The following is a 21,264-nucleotide window of genomic DNA, read 5'->3' on the forward strand; positions in this document are numbered from 1 at the left end:
GAAGCAATGGATACCTCAGAAACCGGAGTGGGTGATGAGTGAGGAATCTTCATGATGGAATACAGGCAATGGCTGAAGCAGGCATCTCCCCATTGAAGTATCTCACCTGAGGACCAGTCGATGTTGGGAGAATGGAGTTCCAGCCACGGGCGTCCCAGGATGATGTCTGCGGTGGAACCCTCCAGCACCAGAAACGGGAGCTCCTCTTCATGTAGGCAGCCTATCTTCAGGGAGATGTTGGGACTACTGTGGCCGATCCGCCCACGACCGAGCGGTTTCCCCAAGATATATTGCACATGGAGAGTCTGAGGTATGGGTCTTTGACGGATCTGAAGTTTTTGTAGAGTAGATAGTGAGACAAAGTTACCAGCAGAGCCGGAGTCGATTAACGCTTGCGCTGAAAGAGATTGGTGTTGGTACGTGAGTTGAACAGGAGTATACTTCATTCGTGAGATGGAAAAATGGAGACTGACTGCACTCACCGCCGGTCGTGGGGGACGCACAGGACAGTTGATGAGTTGATGACCTGAGGATCCGCAGTATAAACACAGATTGTTGAAGATGCGACGTTGACGTTCTGCGGCCGGCAGATGTGTGGAACTGACATCCATGGGTTCTGGTGCTGAAGGGTTTGCCGAGGATGCAGGACGAGGAGGAGGCAGTGCAGGGCTGTCGAGCTGACAAGCAGAGCGACGTTGATCCACGCGAATGGAACGCTGTATGAGGCTTTCTAGCCCAATGACGTCGTCATAAATGGCCAGCTGTAAACGAATGTCTGGATTTAAACCATGACGGAACGCCGTAATTAGAGCCGCCTCGTTCCATCCGCTGGAGGCCGCCAGGGTACGAAACTGCAATGCATAAGATGATACAGATGAATTACCTTGTCTTAAGCGAAATAATTGATCCTGCACAGAGAGAACGTTGGTGGCTTGAGAAAATACATCACGGAAATGTCCGGTGAATGCGGAGAATGATTGAGTGACCGGGCCATGATCGTTCCACAGCGCTTGCGCCCAGCGAAGGGCTCGACCGGTGAGGAGTGAGATTGTGGTCTGGTCTTCTGTCATGAAACGGAAGGACACAAACAGGTAAAGTAGCAGTGGTCTTTATTGAAAGCACTCAGGGACAGTTGCGTCAGTAGTGGATGATGGTGGAGAGTAGAAACAGTGAACGTGGATGGTTTGGTAATTGAAGTGTCTCTTATCTGATGTAGAATGAAGATGACGGGAAGGCCGAAGAGAGCAGACAGGTTGGAGACTGGATGACTGGGATCGCTGAACGGGATAGCAGCAAGCAGGTAGGATTCGTCAGGTAAGTAGCAGGTTCAGGTTGTGAGAGTCAGGAAGTCAATGGAGTGTCGACGAGACCAGACAACTGAGTGAGTAAACTGGTGTGGTTTTTAAGGTGTGAGTGAAGTGAGTGCTGATTGCTGACAGGTGAAGATGACAGGTGCTGGTGATTAGTATTCTGGTGAGGCTGAACGAGTGGGCGGAGTGTGGAGGTCTGGCGCTGATGCTGGTGTATCCGTGACAGTTTTTACATTACAGTGGAAATTGGGTTTCACATAATTTCAATTTTATTTACACACAAAACATTAATGGTGAACATTTTTGACTTTATAAAATGACTCTATCAAGTCTTGGCAATTGGCAATCTATTAAACAATAAAAAGTAAGAAATCTTTTTGTTATACATAGTAGCCTACTTTTATTTTTGGCAGAATTTATCATTATAATCAACTTAATTATTTCCTGGATTTTATATCACCATATTCCCTAAATGTATGTAAATGCAGGAAATGGGATTCAAATCTAAAAAATAATTCCCCCTTTTTGTCCCCCCCACTTTTCAAACCAAAGTTACACCCTTGAAGAAGGGGCTCTTGCCTGCTTGATCGTGTTTAACACTCCCTCCGGGAGGCTAGCGGGTACCCGTTGATGGCCCATGCATGCAGGGACTATAGCTCCGGGCGAGGATGCCAGATCGAGCACTTGGCCTGAGAGAGGAGGTCTTTCCTCATCGCTATTGGCCACGGTGCAGTGCTGGTCAGCTGCATCAGGACTGGGAACCAAGCCTGGTTCGTCCAGAGCGGAGCCACAAGCAGCGCTGAGCATCCGTTTTCGCTGATTCGTTCCAACACCTGGGACAGGAGCGAAACGGGGGGAAAAGCATAAAGAGGGCAGCGGGGCCAGACGTGGGCCAGCGCATCCCTGCTTTTGGAGAAAAACTTCGGTCAGTGAGCGTTTTCCTGGGACGCGAACAGGTCCACCTGCGCTCTGCCGAATGTCTCCCACAGCAGTCTGATCATCAGCGGGTGCAGCAACCATTCTCCTGCTGGAACATTGTTTCTGGACAGTCTGTCTGGTCCCAGATTCAGGTGACCAGGCACATGTGCTGCTTTCAACGAAAGCAGGTTGTGCTGAGCCCAGACCAGGAGGTGTTCCGTCAGCCTGTAAAGGTTTCGGGACCTGACGCCACCCTGGTGATTTATATAGGCCACCACCGACATGTTGTCCAATTGGACCAGGACGTGATGACCTTTTATTTATGTGTAGAAGCTTTTCCCATTCTGACCACTGGCCAAAGAACGGTCTGCCCTCGAGCAGCGCTCCCCATCCCGAGGTGGAGGCGTCCGTGGACACCACCTTCACACTCGAGGAAGTCCCCAGACTCACCCCTGACTGATACCAGACGATCGCCTTCCAGGGTTCCAGAGCTGAGACACATTTCAGATCGACCTTGAGGCGAAACAGACCGGAGGCCCATGCCCGAGGTGGAACTCACGCTTTCAGCCATGACTGCAGTGGGCGCATGCGAAGCAGACCCAGCTGGAGTATCGAAGATGCTGAGGCCATAAGGCCCAGCATTTTCTGAAACCTTTTTGAGCGGGACTATAGTGCCGCAGCGGAAGGATTTCGCGGCGCACTGAACGTTTAGTCGGCGCTCCGGCAACAGGCACGCTGTCATGGATAGCGAGTCCAGTACTGTGCCCAGAAAATAAATTTTCTGACTGGGAGACAGCAAACTTTTCACCCAATTGACTGTTAGACCCAGGTTCTCGAGATGCTCGAGTAATATGGCCCTGTGTTCTATGAGCTCTGAGCGTGATCGAGCTAGAATCAGCCAATCATCTAAGTAGTTCAAAACTCGCATGCCCCGAAGTCTCAGGGGTGCGAGAGCCGTGTCCATGCACATCATAAATGTACGGGGTGCCAGGGACAGGCCGAACGGCAGGACTTTGTATTGTTATGCCTGGCCCGCGAAGGCGAATCCCAAGAAACGCCTGTGACGTGACGCTATTTGTATTTGGAAATAAGCGTCTTTCAGATCTATTGACATAAACCAGTCCTCCTGGCGAACTTGCACGAGGATTTTCCTGGTTGTAAGCATTCTGAACTGGCGCTTTACAAGCACTCTGTTCAGTTGCTGCAGATCTAGAATGGTTCTGAGACCCTCCGTCTTTTTTCAGTACCAGAAAATATCTGCTGTATACACCCCCTTCACTCTGAGCCTGAGATAAAGGTTCTATGGCCCCTTTGCTCAGTAGTTTTGCTATTCCGTGTCGAAGTAGATGAGCTACCTCGTTTTTTACCGTAGTTTCGACATGCGCCGTGTTACGGCGGGGACGTCGAGCGAACTGCAGCGAATAGCCTCTTTTTATAGTGTTCAGCACCCATTCTGACACCGCGGGAAGCTTTGCCCACGCATTTGCATGAATAGCTAGAGGTAGAATGAGGTTTGGGCTCTGGCCGCAACGTATTGGCGACCGAAGAGCTCTGGTGTGCTGAAACGTAAACACTGTGTTTGCAGTGTTCGAGGCGGGGGGCGCGCTGATCACAGCGGGCAGCCTGGCCGCGCTCGGCTTCTCTATGACCGTTTGTGGAGAGACAGGGAGCGGGGCGAACCCCGTGGGGTTTAACATGTCTGTGAGGGAATGTGGGCGCGGGACAGGGGGCACACTCACTGCACTGAGAACACCGTCGGCCTGAGCTGACTGAATATGTGTTGGTTTCGGACATGTATCGTGTAGTGTTTGTGGGCACTGTGTCGTGGGCACATTCACTACGTTTAATACACAATCGACATGAGCCGATTTCATTTGTGCAAGCCCTGTACTGTAGCGGGCTGTGTTTGTGTGTTGGAATGAGCACTGAGCAGTGGGCATTTTTATAACACTCATAACACCATCGACCGTGGCCGGAATACCAGAAAATACACTCTTTTTGAGATTTATCTGGGTCGCCGTAAAAACGGTGTTTGTGTGCAGGCAAGCGGGTTGTGGTACCGGCTTGTTTACTGCAAAATACACTGGGACAGTCACATTGTTTGGAACTGAACGAGCGAGAAGTTTTGGTGAAAATTCGGCCGCAGAGGGATTTTAACACCGTCATTTTCCTAGGGGGGCTAGGAAGATTTTGAGACCTCAGGCTTTATCTCAATCCTTGGCCGGGGCCCGCAGGCAGGGGGGCGGCGGCCAGTAGAGCGAGAGCGCGGTCTCTTGTCTCGGGCCTGGTGGCACTGAGGAGTGGCGGCGGTGGGCTGTGGCTGCGGCTGGGAGCTCCGAGAGACCTGCTGTGGAACTAGAGCGCTTCGGCAAGAAGTGATTCATCGCCTGTGATGTTTTCTGAACCTCAACGTATCTTTCCACGAAATCCTTGACGGCAGATCCGAAGAGGCCAGCTGGGGAGATGGGCGCGTTGAGGAACACAGAGCGCTCCGAGTCTGTCATCTCCGACAACGTCAGCCAAAGATGTCTCTCAGCCATGGTGAGAGAAGCCATGTTTCGTCCAATGGCTTGTGCAGCGGATTTCGCGGCGCGAAGAGCCAGGTCTGTAGCGCTCCTTAAATCCGGCATGCTGATAGCTTCTGGTCCTTCCTCGTCCATTTTGCGGAGAAGGTCGGCCTGGAAGATCTGCAGAATAGCCATAGTGTGCAGTGCTGATACGGCCTGCCCAGCGGCGCACGGCAGGCTTTAGAGGGTAGCACCGTCTGAGCGCGCCGTCCAGCAGAGGGCGGGCAAAGATGGGCTGCTACAGCTGCTTCCACTGGAGGAAGAGAAAGGTATCCTCTGTCTTTAGCACCGTCCACCACGGAGAATGCTGCAGAGACAGAGGTAAGCAATCTGGCCGAGAACGGGGCGTTCCAGGATTTCGCGACTTCTTCGTGAAGCTCAGGAAGAAAAGGCGCGGGTCTAGACTGTGACGGGGCACGGTCTTTTTGCAGGAAGCCTCCGTCCAGCCGGTTGCGCGCAGGCTGCGCGGGCGCCTCCCACTCGAGGCCGAGGTTGTCGACGGCCTGTGAGAGCAGACGTATCAGCTCTGACTCGATGCCAGCCCTTTTCCCTGAAGGCCCTGAAGGGGGGAGGTCCACAGAGCTCGCCCAGTCCTCACTGTCCGATGCCAGGATAGAGCAGCAGGGCTCGGCTGTCTCGTCGATCTCAATAGCGGACGCGTCGACGGACAGTGGCCGTTGTCCGTCGGTGAGCGACTTGACCGATGTGTAACGCTTGGACCGGATAACTCGAGAGAAGTCGAGGGAAGAAAGAGCTTGAAGGCTGAAAAGGTTGTATCACGCACATTTAATGATTAGTGCACAGGCAATGCAATCCTCTCATACATGAGAGCTACTCTTTCTTAACGCCACAAAACTTAGTTAACAAATAAAGTATACAGGAAAAGGGTAGAGCACGTCTAGCATCTACAATGTTCCCATCTCATCTCCAACTACGTTATCACGAATAGTACACGTCATGAGTGACGTAACCATCTCTCTTAAAGGGCACACTGCACTATAATGTGATGAACATGAATACACAGTAACGATCGTTACAGATGCCGGCGAAGCTGGCGTACGAACCGGCGAGCTTTGGCGGGCAGGAGAAGGCTCTGGAGAGCGCTGAGCATGGCGCTTCTTGCGGCGCGGCACTACAGCAGGCAGAAGTGCAGGCTCTGAGAAGGATGCCAGGCGAGTCCTCAGAGTCACCATGGGCATCAGCTCGCAATGAGGGCATCCGCCGTCAGCGAGCGCAAGAGCCGCGTGATCCTCACCCAGGCAGGAAGTGAAGATGACATGGCGGTCCCCGTTACTGAGTGCACGAGCCACAGGAATTGTTGCGCATCTTGAAAAAGACGCTAGCTCTTTTAGAGAAGGAGAATGTGAGTCGCAACGGCGAACATAGACTCTCAGCAGAGTAAAAGGATATTGATGCCGGAAAGCGTAGCAGGTATGGCGACTGAAGGCGGCGAGGTGAAGGCCAGCGACTTCAGGTTCAAGGCTCGTCCCGCAAAAGGCATGTTCTCAACGGCGCGGCTTCTCACTCTGGATCCAGCGATGCTTTGTATCAGCCTGTCGAGCTATATTTATAGGTCAAGGCCACAGCTATTTCGGCGGGACGTGACGTAGTGGCGTGAAGCGCCCCCATTGGATATGGCGTCACGCAGGGCCTCTCTCGATAGGCCGCAAGCCGCCTATGTCTGCATGCTTCCGCAACGCGTTTTACATTAATTCAAAATTAAGGATAATTTTTGGCTTCAATATCTCATGGGAAAAGAGGTTTTCCCCATAGCGTAAGATATTACGCAGTACGAGAGGAACTCTCGTAAGAGAACTCAATAGGTAACTTCAAGTAACTTCATGTCGACCTGACAAGCAGGCTATTTACATTAGACAATGACAACACGATAGTTCATGGGACACTTGTGATTAAATTCAGTGACCACCACACTAATTTTGCATGGGTCGAGAAACAGGGTAGAGGAGGAGCAGCATTTTGAATGAATCAGTGTGGAGAGGTTAAGGACAGAACAGATGGCAGATGGAGTTGTAGCCAAAGTCAAAGGTGCAAGACTTCTTTCTCAGGGGTATTCTGCTGTGATCTTGCTCACTGCAACACGCCAGCGAATACAGAGACAAGAAGTTGACTTGACATTAGTTCAAATTATTTATATATTCCAGAATCATGCTGATCCATCATTTACCACTGCACAGTGTGTAAACGTGGACCACACCATTCCTACAATGACCTCATTAGCCACAACAGAGGGTATTCAAGAGGCACTTTAACACTAGAAGTGCCAGAATTCCATAACTACTAGAACTGCCACAAACGATCATTTTGACCGCTAGATTCCAAACTCTATATCTTTAATGATAAATATCCAATTGAGAGATTAATGCATTTATTGTATTAGGATATATTTTAAAAACAAACCAACACCAAACTGTACATTTAAACAAGTTTAATTATACATTTATAAATAATAATATCATTAGTAGCCTACCGTAATTATCGCATATGTTGTGGGAGAAAGGGGGCATAGGGAGCTGTTCCTTTCATGTTGCAAGGACGTGAAATTGTAGTTCCAGCGGGAGGGAATTATGGGTAGTGTTGTCCAAAAAACGCATGGTTGCGTGTGCAGCGCTGAATAGAGCGGAGATAAATGTTTCCTTATTTTCTTGTTATATTCAGTGGAAATTAACCGAGTATTTATTTTCACTGCAACATTGAAAGTCATGTGGAAGTATGCCGAAGAGATCAATAAAGCAGTATATTCAGGACTCTTCGTCTAACTCATCATTTGCACGGATTTGAGTAACTAGTGAACTGTTACGCACACACATACAGCTGCTAAGATGGTGAGCGCCGAAGAGAAAAGGTAGCCTAACACATATTCACAACAGATAGGCTATATTTTCATATCCATTCAACATAACTCAGAACAAGATAATAACAATTAAAAGTATCTTATTTAGATATTCTGTTGACAGACAAAGGTCAACCGCGGGAAATGTAACAAAATAATGCTGCAAAATTCAGTGCGGTCAATATGGCCGTCTATGGCCGAAATAGGTAAATATGTTAATTTGTTTTTTTTGCTGTAGAGATTCTGGAGTCTCCCAGGTGGGCATCTTCAACCTCACAGTTGAAAAGATTGGCCGAATAGGTTGGACTCCTCCAAAGGTATAAATGACGCTCCCTACATGCTAAGAAATAATTATTCTTCTGTGGCCATGGAACATACCCTTTTCTTAGAATAAATTAATAATCAAAAGAGTTCGTTGGACGAACTGATTAATTGATTGTAAGATTAATTTAGCCATGTCAAGTTAATCCAATTAACTTACCCAAATATTCATAATTAATAACAACAAGTTATTATTGATTATTAATATTTCATAAAGCTGAGTTCCTTACATTGCCTTATGTGTAATTTATATGAAAAACATTTTAAATGAAAATACAGACACTTTTAGGAAAAGTCGGGTACCAGCAGGATTTTATTTATTTTTTCAACAAAGCTATTGCAGATATACAATTCAAAACGGTCAAAATGACCGTCATGGCCGTTCTAGTGTTAACCCATTGAGGTCTACAGAAAGCTATCCATTAGCAATGCCATTCATCTCATGGGAAGTTTCTTGGATGTCGCAAGGATGCGCATGTTTGAAGTTATTTTATTTTTTACTCGCTGCAGTTTGTGCGTGCTCAGTTCTGCTGCCATGTTGTTTTGAGTGAATCAGCTGAGCATGTACCATTGAGATAAATGGGAATGTAATGGATAGTTTTCTCCAGAGCTGTGTTCTGATTGAAAAGGGCCCTATGCAGTGTTCAGTGGTCCATACTCCCTGAGAATTGAGTTCCTGTTAAAGTTGAACCTGCAATATCACCAAACATAGACAACACTTGAGTATCGCTTATTGGAAGAGTTTACGGTTTGATTACATAATATACCTCTGTAAATCAATGTAATATAAGTTACCATACATTTGTGTAATATGCATGTCTCTACTACATGCATTTGCATTTATATACATTTATAATAATTTAATGAATGTGCAATTTGCAGTGCTAGCATGTACTATATTTGCATATAGTACATGTTAGCTATAGCTTCTCTATAAACCATATACAGCATACTAATTTTAATTTTGGAAGAAAAAATATATATGTTGTGGCTTATATTACTTCCATTCATGGCCGCGGTATTGCAGTAGGTAATGCATTTCATGCATCCAGAAAAAAAATGCATACTAGTACATTGTTAGTATTCTATTCAGAACAAATATGGTGAATCTCAGATGAAATTGGTATGTGTGAAATATATTGATTTAGCATTCAAAATAGGATTTTCAAAAAAATCTGCTGTTGTGCAGTTTGCATTATAGAAGGCTAGTCACATCATCCGTAACATCTGAAGAGGATTGAATTGAGTGGAGCTGCAGTCGTGCTGTATTATCAGTTATAGTTGACTTGAAATGTGTTCTCTTTATCAGTCACTGACATCTCCTACAGTTCATGTCATTAAAATGGGGCAATGCTGCAATCTGACATCCCCATTAAAAAGTCAAGAAAACAGCTCCCTCTGCCTCACCTCCTAAAAGCAGACTGTTATAGATGAGTGTGCAAAACAAACTGATGTAATTAATGCTCAGGTTGCATGAAGAGGACATGGACATGTGTACAAACCATTCATCACTCACCGAGCTTATTTGTTTTCAGCCCATTGAAACAGCACTTTGGCCTCGATGAGCTGAATCTTAATAGCAACCGATTGGCCATTCTTGTTGTGTGTGCACAAAGACTTGTGGGTGGACAGGTCGGCAGTGTTGGCAATGTGAGAGCACATGTATTCTATCTCTATCTTTTCCTCTGTCTTCTACCTCTTGACTGTTTAACCTTTAACACTACTCATGTAGTTCAGAGCTTTTAAAGAACAAATGTGCTGTGGGTAAAGACAGAACAGTGGGTAAAGACAGGATAAATTGTAAAAGAAAGACATAAAGATGTATCCTGCACTATCTAACACCACACCCCCCTCTTTCACATTGCAACCCCTATCTATCGCCGCATCACAAGGTGAGCTGGAGTCCTCTGGGTATGAGGATTCGGCTGTGCCGCCGCCTTTCGGTGTGCCAGTATTGCCCGAGTCTTATCCAGAGTTGACAGCTAGGCTTTCCCGGGCCGCCGCGAATATCAGGCTTGTGTGGAACATTCCGCCATGTCCTGAGTGATCAAGGCTGACGATTGTTTTTTGGGGTTCCCCCCGTGGAGTGTTCTGTGGCAACACATCTGTGTCCCCACACCGCTTCAACCTTGTTTGGTGACCCTAAGCACCTCTCCAATGCCTGTAGGTTTCTGTCTACTCTGGTGGCAAGACCTATAGAGCTGCAGGGCAGGCTTCTGCCTCACCAGACCAGGGTGCTCACTGACATGCACGAGGGTAGGGCTGATTCAGGACTCAAGGTGACCGCACGCTCCCTGGGTCAGGTGATGTCCACATGCGTGGTCACATGGCTTAACCTGGTTGATGTGTGCGAGGTCGAGCGAACCCGCTTCCTCAACTCCTCCATATCCCAGGCTGGCCTCTTTAGCGGCGCGGTTGAGGACTCTGCCCAACAGTTCTCGGCCGCCCAGAAGCAGAATGAGGCGATCAAACATGTCAAACACATAATGTTTGACATGTTTGACATGTTTGACATGATCAAACATGTGAAACACATCAAACATACGCACCATGGCGGTGGACGCAGGAAGGCACCCCAGCCCGTACCAGCCCTGCAGCCTGCTGAACGCCAGGCGATGCGGTGATCCCCTTACTGTCAGCTCAGAGATGGGTTGCAGTTCTTTCCAGGAGGTGGTTGCAGGGCAACTCATTCCCCTGGTGGAGGGCCGGGGAGAACCTCTTCTTCCAAAGATGGCAGTGCACATCGCTTACGAGCCTCACCACTCTCGTCCACCTCTGTCGCGCGACTCCTGACAGAGCAGGCCCTGGTGGAACACTGGTCCTTCCCTTGCCTCCTCTGTCAGGATGCGGCATTTGACCATGCCCCCACACCGGGACGCTCTGCCTCCTACGTCTGGGCCGGTCATTCCGCCTTGTTGCCCCATCGTAGGTACGTTTGTGACGGCCGTGACCCCCGCTGGTTCAGTTTTTTGAGCTTCCAATCTGTCCCGCTGGCTCACGAGAACCATCAAGCTCAGCTACGCGATTCAGCTTGCACGGTCTCCTCCCCACTTCAGGGGAGTCTGCTTCACTATGGTCGGTGGCAATGTCCCTGTCATGAGAGCAGAGGTCGCCACCCTACTGACGAAGGGTGCGATTGAGGCTGTCCCTCCAGCCGAAATGAGGTCCCACTTTTACAGCCCCTACTTCATTGTACCCAAAAAAAACCCGGTGGGTTACGCACAATCCTCGACCTGCGCGTCTTGAAGCGATCCCCTCACAGGCTTCTGTTCAAGATGCTCACAGCCAAACGCACTTCCGAATGCATGCGGCCACAGGATTGGTTTGCAATGATCGACCTGAAGGAATCCTACTTCCATTTCTACCAGAAAGATTCGGGAGTTACAATGAAGTAACAAATCATTAATTTATTGACAGCCCAGCAAGCAATTATTTTATAAAGTTCATTGTTGTAGACCCCGTCCGTAGTTCATAATCCGAGTGTAGCGAATCTGCATTTTCTGCCTGAAGACGAAGGCAGGGGCACAGCCGACCCCGGACAGGATCATCCAAGTGGTGGTGGGGAGGGTGGAGGTAGTTGTCGCGTCAACATCTGCGAACTCAAACATGTGTAAGTACCGATCTTTTATACAGCGAGTATAAGGACATGATTGGATAGATGTGAAGCTAATAATTGATGTAGTAATTAAGTCTTCCTGGCAGAACTTATGCTAAAGCTTTCATGTCACCATTCTTCCTCGACACAGACCGTTCCTACGGCTTGCTTTCGAGGGGCGGGCATACCAGTACGCGTTCTCTCATTCGGGCTAACCCTGTCTCCTTGTGTCTTCACGAAGGCCGTCGAGGTAGCCCTTGTTCCGCTATGGCAACACGGGGTTCGCATCCTGAACTATCTCGACGACTGCTACGAATCCTAGCTCACTCTCGAGACCAGGTTTGCGAACACAGGGATCTTGTGTTCCGGCACCTAGCCCATCTGGGCCTTCGGCTCAACTGGGAGAAGAGCAAACTTGGCCCGTGCAGAGGATCTCTTTTCTCGGTATGGAAAATCGACTCGGTTGCCATGTCCGCGCAGGTTACGAGCGCGCGCACGTGCAGTCACTGCTGACTTGCCTGACAGTTCGGAGGCAAGACTGCGGTTCCAGTGAAGTTATTTCAGAGGCTCCAGGGGCATATGGCAACCGCAGCCGCAGCAACGCCGCTCGGATTGCTTCATATGAGACTGCTTCAGCTCTGGCTTCGCGATCGAGTCCCGATGGGCATGGCAACAAGGCACGCTCCAAGTACCAGTTACTCCGACCTGCCATCAGACCTTCACCCCGTGGACGAACCTCAGTTTTCTACGGGCCGGAGTGCCCTTAGAACGAGTTTCCAGGCATGTTGTTGTCTCAACAGATGCCTCCACCACGGTCTGGAGTGCCGCGGGCTCCTGGACAGGAATCCAGTGCCTTTTGCATGTCAATTGCCTCGAGTTGCTGGCAGTACGCCTTGCTCTGCACCGCTTTCATGCGCTGCTCAAGAACCAACACGTACTAGTCCGCTCAGACAATACTGCGGCAGTAGTGTGCGTCAACCGACAAGGTGGTCATCCGCCATATGTCGCAACTCGCCCGCCACCTCCTCCTATGAGGTCACTTCGAGCCATTTATATTCCGGGAATCCTCAATTGTGCAACTGACAAGCTCTCACAGTTCCAGCCTCTTCCTGGAAAATGGCAACTCCATCCCCAGTCAGTTCAACTGATTTTGGGAACAGTTTGGCGACTCACAGATATATCTGTTTCCCTCCCGCGACTCTTCCCACTACAATCTGTTTTATTCCCTGACCGAGGGTATACTCAGCATGGATGCACTGGCGCACAGCTGGCCGCGGGGCCTCTGCAAGTATGCGTTTCTGTCAATTAAAACAGCGCTCCTGGTTGAATTGGCCTCCATTAAGAGGGTAGGGGACCTGCACGTATTTTCCGTTGCCGAAGCGTGCCTGGAATTTGGGCAGGCCTATTCTCATAGAGCACGTCATTAAATGTGTACTTCATGGCCTTTGCAGTAAAACATTTTGTGAAGTTCCTGAAGAAGGATTTTGATGGTCCCATGATTTCTTCGGCGTTGACTGAAGAATTGGTGATGAACTTGCGTGGTTGGTTTGACTCTGTTCCCATCGCTGGAGTGCCGATTGTGACCTGTCGGCCCTGGGCCGGAGAGGACACGCAGAACAGAAAGGAGAAGGAAGTCAGAAGAGTTGATGGTTGGAGTTGCGATGGACTTCTTCTGCATTGAATGAAGACATTGTGCCAAACTCCTGATGTTGTCCTTTGATTCTGTTCTGCTTGAGAGAGTCCTCTCTCTCCTGAATGAGCACATGGCTGGTTGTGGGCCAAGGCTTTTTTTTTGCCCTGGGGCCTAGTGTGGCCACGCAGGATAGGTATGCGGACATATCGATAAGGCGAAGAGATGGAAGAGCTTCTGTAGAGGCCATTTAAAGTCTGAGAAAGGTCCCACCTGTCAGGGTTGGCTCCACCAATAAGAAAGGGAGAATTTCCAAGTGGGAAATTCCTCTGTTGGGAGGATTTATGGCTCTTTATCAAGTGTGGTTAGACATAGGCCTTGCTGTTTGTGTTAATTTATACTCAGATAGATATAACAAACACACACTGCATTCAATGAGAAAGTCATTAAATGAGGATTAATTAAATAGGAGACACGATACAGGTGGCGTTACATTAGTATCAAAGACATAATAGTATCAAAAGACATTACACAAGACAGTAAATCATTCACACAGTGTCCTGGGGTGCATGTTCATTTACAGATCAGTTTGTCCATTGTAGGAATTGAGGTCGAACCAAACACAAATGAATCCTCCATGTTATTCATTCAAATTCTGATTCAGATTTTTGAATCAGAACTCAACACAGAACTCAACACACCACACAGAACTCAACACTCCAGACCCCAAATCAACATTCCAGAACCGTAAAGATCCCAGCTCCAGCTAGTCTACAAAACGACTTTATGGCCCTGCAAGCTTCAAAGACATGAACCTAAATAGAGGAAGAACTGATCAAAGTTAGATTGGTTCAGTGATGGCACAGCTCGGGAACCACCAAGATAACAGCAGAGATTGTTTGAACCCATGACAAATTATTTAAAACAGACCTCCTCCTTTTTAAGGACCTTTTGACGACCCCAGGGTGGAAATCTCTTAAAACCACGGAGACTGAGACTTTACATATAAAATACATTAAATCATCCCAAAACAATTATTGACGGACTTCTTATCAAACATTGTACAACTACATAATCCTATATTGTATCTACAACCTCTGTATGTCACGTTACACTAAATAGAACCCAAGCGCAGACAGTAACTTTCACAAAACACGGTTTATTTATAACCGGAAAACAAAGACCCACAATGGGGCAAACAAACAGTAACTAAGACAATAACTAGACTTGACAATAAAATGGAACTGGAACATTAACAGACACAATACTCACAGAACCGAATGTTAAACAAGACGAACCAGCACTGAGGAACAAACACCGAAAGCTTACATAGAACACATAATCACAAAGGAACAGGTGACATTGATGAACATCAATACTAACGAGGGAACAAGTGGCGTGGTAAGGACACATGATCACAATCACAGGTGACACTGATACAACATTAACAAGGAAACGAGGTAAAACAAGACAATACAAACACATAGCCCAAAACAACCGGCCATGTGTTTGCACACAAAACAAGAGACAAATATATGACACTGTATCGATTAGATCACATACAAGTCATGTAATTTGTTATAACTATTAGATGTTTGAATGAAAGTCTGTCTTGTTTCCTATCAGTACGATCATATCGTCCCCTTGGAATTATAAGGTTCTATCTGCGTTCTGAGCAGTTTTGAGATATTGAGCTTCAAAGTTTTTGCATTACACATAGGAAAATTTATATGGGGAACAAGTTTCTTTCAAACATGAAAATAACAGGGACCCTAAATGTATTCTAAATGTACAATATCAAAATCCTCTCAAATTTGTAAATGGGTTTTTTTGGAATGGGTCAAACGCAGATAGAACCTTCTAATTCTAAAAAAACACTTTTCGCTTAGAATTATAAGGTTCTATCTGCCAAAACATTATTTGAACATTAAATATAAAATTAATGTTGTAACAATGTCTCAACATGTGTTAGAAAGTAAAATTGTATCCTTTCTATGACATTTATTTCATATTTTTTAGCACTTCCATGTATTTAGGACATTTCAAATTAAGCAAGGTAGGTCTAAATATTTTGTCCAGTGCAGAATCTTAATTTTCGTTACCAATTTGGTGGGTAATTAAACACATTATTGCAGAAATTGTTACTTTAATCTTTCTTTTGTTTAGACAGAAAGCAGCTACTGTAATACATCTGAGCAGGACTTTATTCCAGCAAAAGTGGGCCAGGTGAAATGGCTTTCTCTCTAGACATCAGTATGGCTGAAATAACATGCTAACGTTTATTGTTGTAATTAAGACCCCATCAATGAAATTGTTAACTATTTGACCTTTAAGGCTTAAAATTGTAAAAATTAAGACATTTTAAGACTTTAAAAACTACAATAATATCGACATGCTTCAGCAAATTAATTCATAAAGTTAAATAATCATTGAAAAATGATTCACTGACTATATGATCACAAAAAATGTCAGACTATTTTTTTAATCACACACACACACACACTCTCTCACTCACACACACACACACACACACACACACACACACACACACACACACACACACACACACACACACACACACACACACTTTCACACACTCACACACACACACACACACACTTTCACACACTCGCGCACACACACACACTTGTATGTTAAATGTTTTTTTTTTTAAATATTCAATTTACTCACTGCATATTTGTATAATTCAGATAATAATAACTATAATAATAATAGTTATTAATAATAACCTCATTCATAATTAATAATAATAACCAATACACTATAAAGAAAATGGCCAAATTGAAGCCACTTCATAACACTACACAATTTAGTGAATATTTAATTTACTGTAAATGTATAGCATTCTGCCTTTATGGGGTTTCTTTTTGTCTTCAAGGAAAAAGCCGGCGACATGACATATAAAGTTGATTCTGATTGGTCCTCTTCTGTGCATTCGAAGTGCTGATTGGCTCACGCAGATAGAACCTTATAGAGCCAAGTTAGAGTTCGATTTTGTAGATAGAACCTTTTTGTTTTTTCAATAAAAAGTCCCACAATGTACACAACTTAAAAAAAACACATCACATAATGTAAATAAGTTGTCACAGAATAAGAATATGTGAATAACTCAATTTTGACAAAAATGTCAGATAGAACCTTATAATTCCAAGGGGACGATATGTCCTTAATTCAGAATATGGCTTGAATGAAATCTGTGTAAAATATGTTGTGTTCTTATAATAGGAATCATGTCTAAACTGTACAATTTTTACTCTCTGCTAGAGCTAGAGAAGTAAAGGGATCACAGATAACACATGATTTACGATGAGAGGTGACGAACATACTGCCTCTCAAATAACACAGTGTCTTATTGGTCAGAATCATCCAAGAGGCTGGACAAACCATGGAGTTTAAAATCTTAGGACCCGAATAAGCCAGTGAGTTCTTTTTTTTTTTTTTTTGTAGAAGATTTTGTTAAGTTGGGTTGAGGTTTAATTTGTGAATTTGTTCGCTAGAGCAAATTTACAGAAGTCATGGAGAAGCCATGACTAGTAACCGGACAGACGAGTAACCATGTAGACCAGCAGACAAAATAACCCAAACTAGATCAGAAGAACATCCATGGGTTAAACAGCTTCATCCAAGCCATCTATAACTACTCTCGTCTCACTTTTCTTTCTGTTTCTAGCTTTATTTTTCTTTTCTTTTCTTTTCTAAGTTAAGTTTTGCTGCAAAGTTTCGTTTAAGCGATTCGACTGCAAAGCCCGCTTTCCAACACCTAAGACTTTCATCCATCGCCAACACACCACGTGATTGGCTGCCCAGAGACGTCTATTCAGGCACGAAGACCCGCCAGTCAACGAACCCGGGAAACACCCTTTTACGCCGACAAAAGGAATCCCAAAGAAACGCACAGACAAACGCAAGTATACCTCCAGACTCTTAGCTGAACTGGTGCATTGAGATAAAATTGGATAACCCGCGTTAGAAACGATAGAAGGGTTAAATTAATGATTGATGGTTCGTTCAGGTAATATCTTTAAGTGCATATAGAAACTTGGGAATTCATCTTCTCACTCTATAAAATCATTCTTTCCTCGCTCTCTTTCTTTCTGCAACTCGTATAAATGTGTGTGTGTGTGCATCTGTTTGTGTTAGATATTAGTTTTATGTTTTAGAATAATCAATAAAGTCTTGTTTATATTTTAAAGATAATTGTCTTGTGTTATGTGCGTACAAATTTAATGTCTTAAACTGCTGATCTTAGTTACCTTGCTAATAAATAGTGTTTCACTATAGTTTGGATATTTATATCCGTTTTAGAGCTGATAGTTACGGCCCGTTCAAATGAACGCTGGACGAGTCATTTGCGAGCTGTTTAAGTGATTTATTTAAGTGATTCCCTATTCCCTAAATTAATAATTCCTTTTGAGCTAAATTGACCTGTCTAACCCAGACAGGTTATTTAATTACTTATTTCCTTACACCATACATTAATGGACGAAAGTCTGTTTTAAGGGCTGTGGGTCTTTCCTTAAATTATGTGCATTATGTGCGGCTTTAACAAATGGTAACACGTTGCAGGCTAATAGAGATGAGAATGAAACCCCCCACAACCACCTGAGCAAGTAGTATGATGATTTAGCATCGTTTGATAATCATCATTTTCAAACCCTCTATACTCATATTTGTAAATGTTGAGTCATTTGAACAACGGATGAATAATGGAGTATGACTAACAAGTATTCAGCTGACTCAGCCCGAACACGCACGAGTAAATGAAAACATCAGCCTTGAAAAGTATTGGAAGTGATTTAGAAGAATATTTAGTGATGGTGCTTAAGGCAGATGCTGTATAGCTGTGTCCACCGATAGAATAGAAATGTACAATGAACATAAGATTTACGAGTCATTATTTTACGATATTTGAGAAAGAACTAAATTACTTGAGCGATTTTTTATTGTATCTATTGTCTGTGTTACATCGGTAATACGTTACTAATTGGCATTTCATATCTGACCCATGCAATGGTTATGTCAAGAACACAATTTGTGAGTAAATCCCACATATGTTACTCCTGAACTTTGCAGGCTGCGCCCGACTGTCTGTCCTCACCACAGCATGAACGCATATTCATTGAATGACATATAGTCGCTAGAGCGTGCAACTGCTCACTCATGTCTGCCTGTGCGATCTCAGAAAGTGCTGCTACATCAATGAAATGTGCAACTGCAATGAGTCTTCTATATAAACCTGTTGTTAAGCAAATGCTTCTCGTTCTAAGTAGTGAGTGTTTCTGACTGATAATAGACAACTCTGATGGCCACCACACATGATCAACGACATGTCCGTGATCGAAACGCCCACCGCTGCCAACGCACCGCAAACAGAATCCTGACGTTCTCCAGCGCCCACACACACATACCAGTTGGAGCGTTTGCCAAAATGATACAGCATCACTGTGGTGCTCTTGCTTTTCATTTGGAAATACTTGAAGAAGCCGGTCGCCTTCGCCGCCTTCAGCCTTCCATGCCTGCTACGCTATCCGGCGACAAGTATCCTTTGCTACTTTGCATTGTTGTGTGTGTTCACCGCCGCGACACTCACTTGCTAAAAGAGTGCAAGGTGTTTTTGTCAAAATGCCTCGCACTTCCTGTGGCTCGTGCATAGCCCCGCTCAGCGCAGTAGACCACCATGTGATTTGCGCTCTCTGCCTGGGCCCAGATCACGTAGCCCTCGCTCTTTTGACGGGAGGCTGCGTCCACTGTGAAGAGCCGTTTTCAGAGGCCGCCGGAGCCCGAGGCCACAGCGAGGCGCTCGCCTGAGCCCCTCCCCCGAGCTTCGCTCTCCCCTTCTGAGCACGCAAAGCCCTCCTAGCAAAAGCAGAGAGGAAAAGATGGTTGGGTCTCGCCGAGGCCGGACCACCTTTAAAGCTTTTTGCCCTGTCAGTCCCCTTAGCAAAGGCTACTGCAGAGATGTATTTGGCAGCCAACGAGCCGGTGATACAACCCGCTCGCCTGCACACAATCACCGTTTTTACGGCGACCCAGAGATATCTAAAAAAGGGTATAATGTCTGGTTATCCGGGTCAGGCCGATGTGTCATAAGTGTAGAAAATGTGCCCACATCTCAGTGTTCACTCCTACACACAAGCACTATACCCCCCCATGTCTCTCACTCGCACAGAGCCCACTCTCATAAAGCTGGCGAATTTCGCTCGAGTGTTAGATGTAGGAAACGTGCCCACGTCTACGTGCCCATGCCTACCCTCTGCCCGCTCTGTTGCACGGCCAAAGCAGCCTCATATCGGCCAGGTTATGAATGTAAGTTATGTGCCCGCTCACGAGCGCTCACGCTTACTAACAAACGGTTCGCCCAGGGCGCTGCTCACGCATCACAAAGTGATCACAAAATGTTCCCCATTCAATGCAATCGGGACAACACATTTGAAACGGCCAGCCACTGCTGGCAGCGAGCCGCCGTATTCAAGCACAGAGGGCGCGTGCGCCACGCCCATATCTCCGGTTAAGTTTCCCGAGCCCACGAGGTGCGGCGATCGGAACCCAGGAGGCCATTCTGCCCCTAGCTATACATGTAAAAGCATGGGTAGCGATTCCAGGGACATCAGAATGGGTGCTAAGCACAATAAGATAAGGCTATTCACTACAGTTCGCCCGCCATCCCCCTCGCTTTCGGACACGGACCGAGACGAAAGTGAATGTGGAAGTAGCACATCTACTTTGCGCAGAAATAGCCAAGCTGCTGTGCAAAGGGGCCATAGAACCGGTACCTTGTTCTCTGAGCGAGTCAGGCTTTTACAGCCATTATTCTCTCGTGCCCAAGAAGGATGGAGCTCTCAGACCTATCTTGGATCTGAGATATTTGAACAAAGCTCTCATGAGAAGACTCATGAGAAGAATCTGAAATTATCTTTCAGATTCAGATAATACCCCAGTCACAGGCCATTCTTGAGATTCGCCTTCGACGGTCAGGTATATCAATACACCGTCATCCCTTTCGGCCTGTCTTTAGCACAGACCTGTCTTTTACGGCCCGTACATTTACGAAGTGCATGGACGCAACTCTCGCCCCCTTGAGAAATCAGGGCATGCGGATTCAGAACTATTTTGATGACTGGCTGATTCTGGCACAGTCAGAGATAGAACTCCTATCTCACAGAAAAGTGCTCCTCAGTCATCTTGAAAGCCTGGGTCTCGCAGTCAACTGGACCAAGAGCTCATTACTGCCCAGTCAGTCAGTTTCTTTTCTGGGGATAGAACTGGAGTCTGTGGCTATAACGGCTCGGTTATCGACACAGCGCGCACGCCGTGTTCGACACCTAGCCGCGTCTTTCCAGAAGGGCAGCGTTGCTTCTCTGAAAATATTTCAGAGGATGCTGGGCTGTATGGCATCAGCTGCAGTGGTGCTCCAGCTGGGCCTACTGCGCATGCGCCCGCCCCTCACCGGGCTTGGGCGTCCGGCTGCAGACAAATCAGAGTGACTCAGAGCTGCGTTTCAGCTCTGCAGCCCTGGTTAGCGGCCGACTGGTACCAGCGGGGAGTTACGATGGGGGCTGTTTCATACCGAAAGGTCATCTCGACGGACGCCTCAAACTCAGGTTGGGGCGCTCTCCTCGAGGGCAGACGTTTTTTGGCCTGTGGTCAGACCGAGAGTAAAACCGTTAATATAAACTGTCTGAATATGATAGCGGTCGAGAACGCGCTGAAGCGCTTCCTCCCCCTCATACGAGACCACCACGTTCTAGTCCAGTCGGACAACATGTCTGTGGTGTGTCTACATGAACCGTCAGGGCGGTGTCAGATCCAGGAATCTCTGCGATCTGACAGAACGCCTCCCCGTATGGTCTCAGCACTTTCTGCGCTCGCTGAGAGCTGCGCATGTGCCAGGCCATCTGAACGACGGCCCAGACAGACTGTCCAGGGACAACGTTCCCCCAGGGGAATGGTCCCTGCACCCCCAGACAGTCCAGTTGCTATGACGCCTTTTCGGTAAAGCGGAGGTCGACAAAGCTCACTGCCCGATGTTAAGAACGAGGACGCGCTGTCCC

This window comes from Siphateles boraxobius, unplaced genomic scaffold (genome assembly GCF_051911475.1).
Source record: "Siphateles boraxobius isolate OS27281-9 unplaced genomic scaffold, OSU_SipBor_1 130, whole genome shotgun sequence".
NCBI classification, from domain to species: domain Eukaryota; kingdom Metazoa; phylum Chordata; class Actinopteri; order Cypriniformes; family Leuciscidae; genus Siphateles; species Siphateles boraxobius.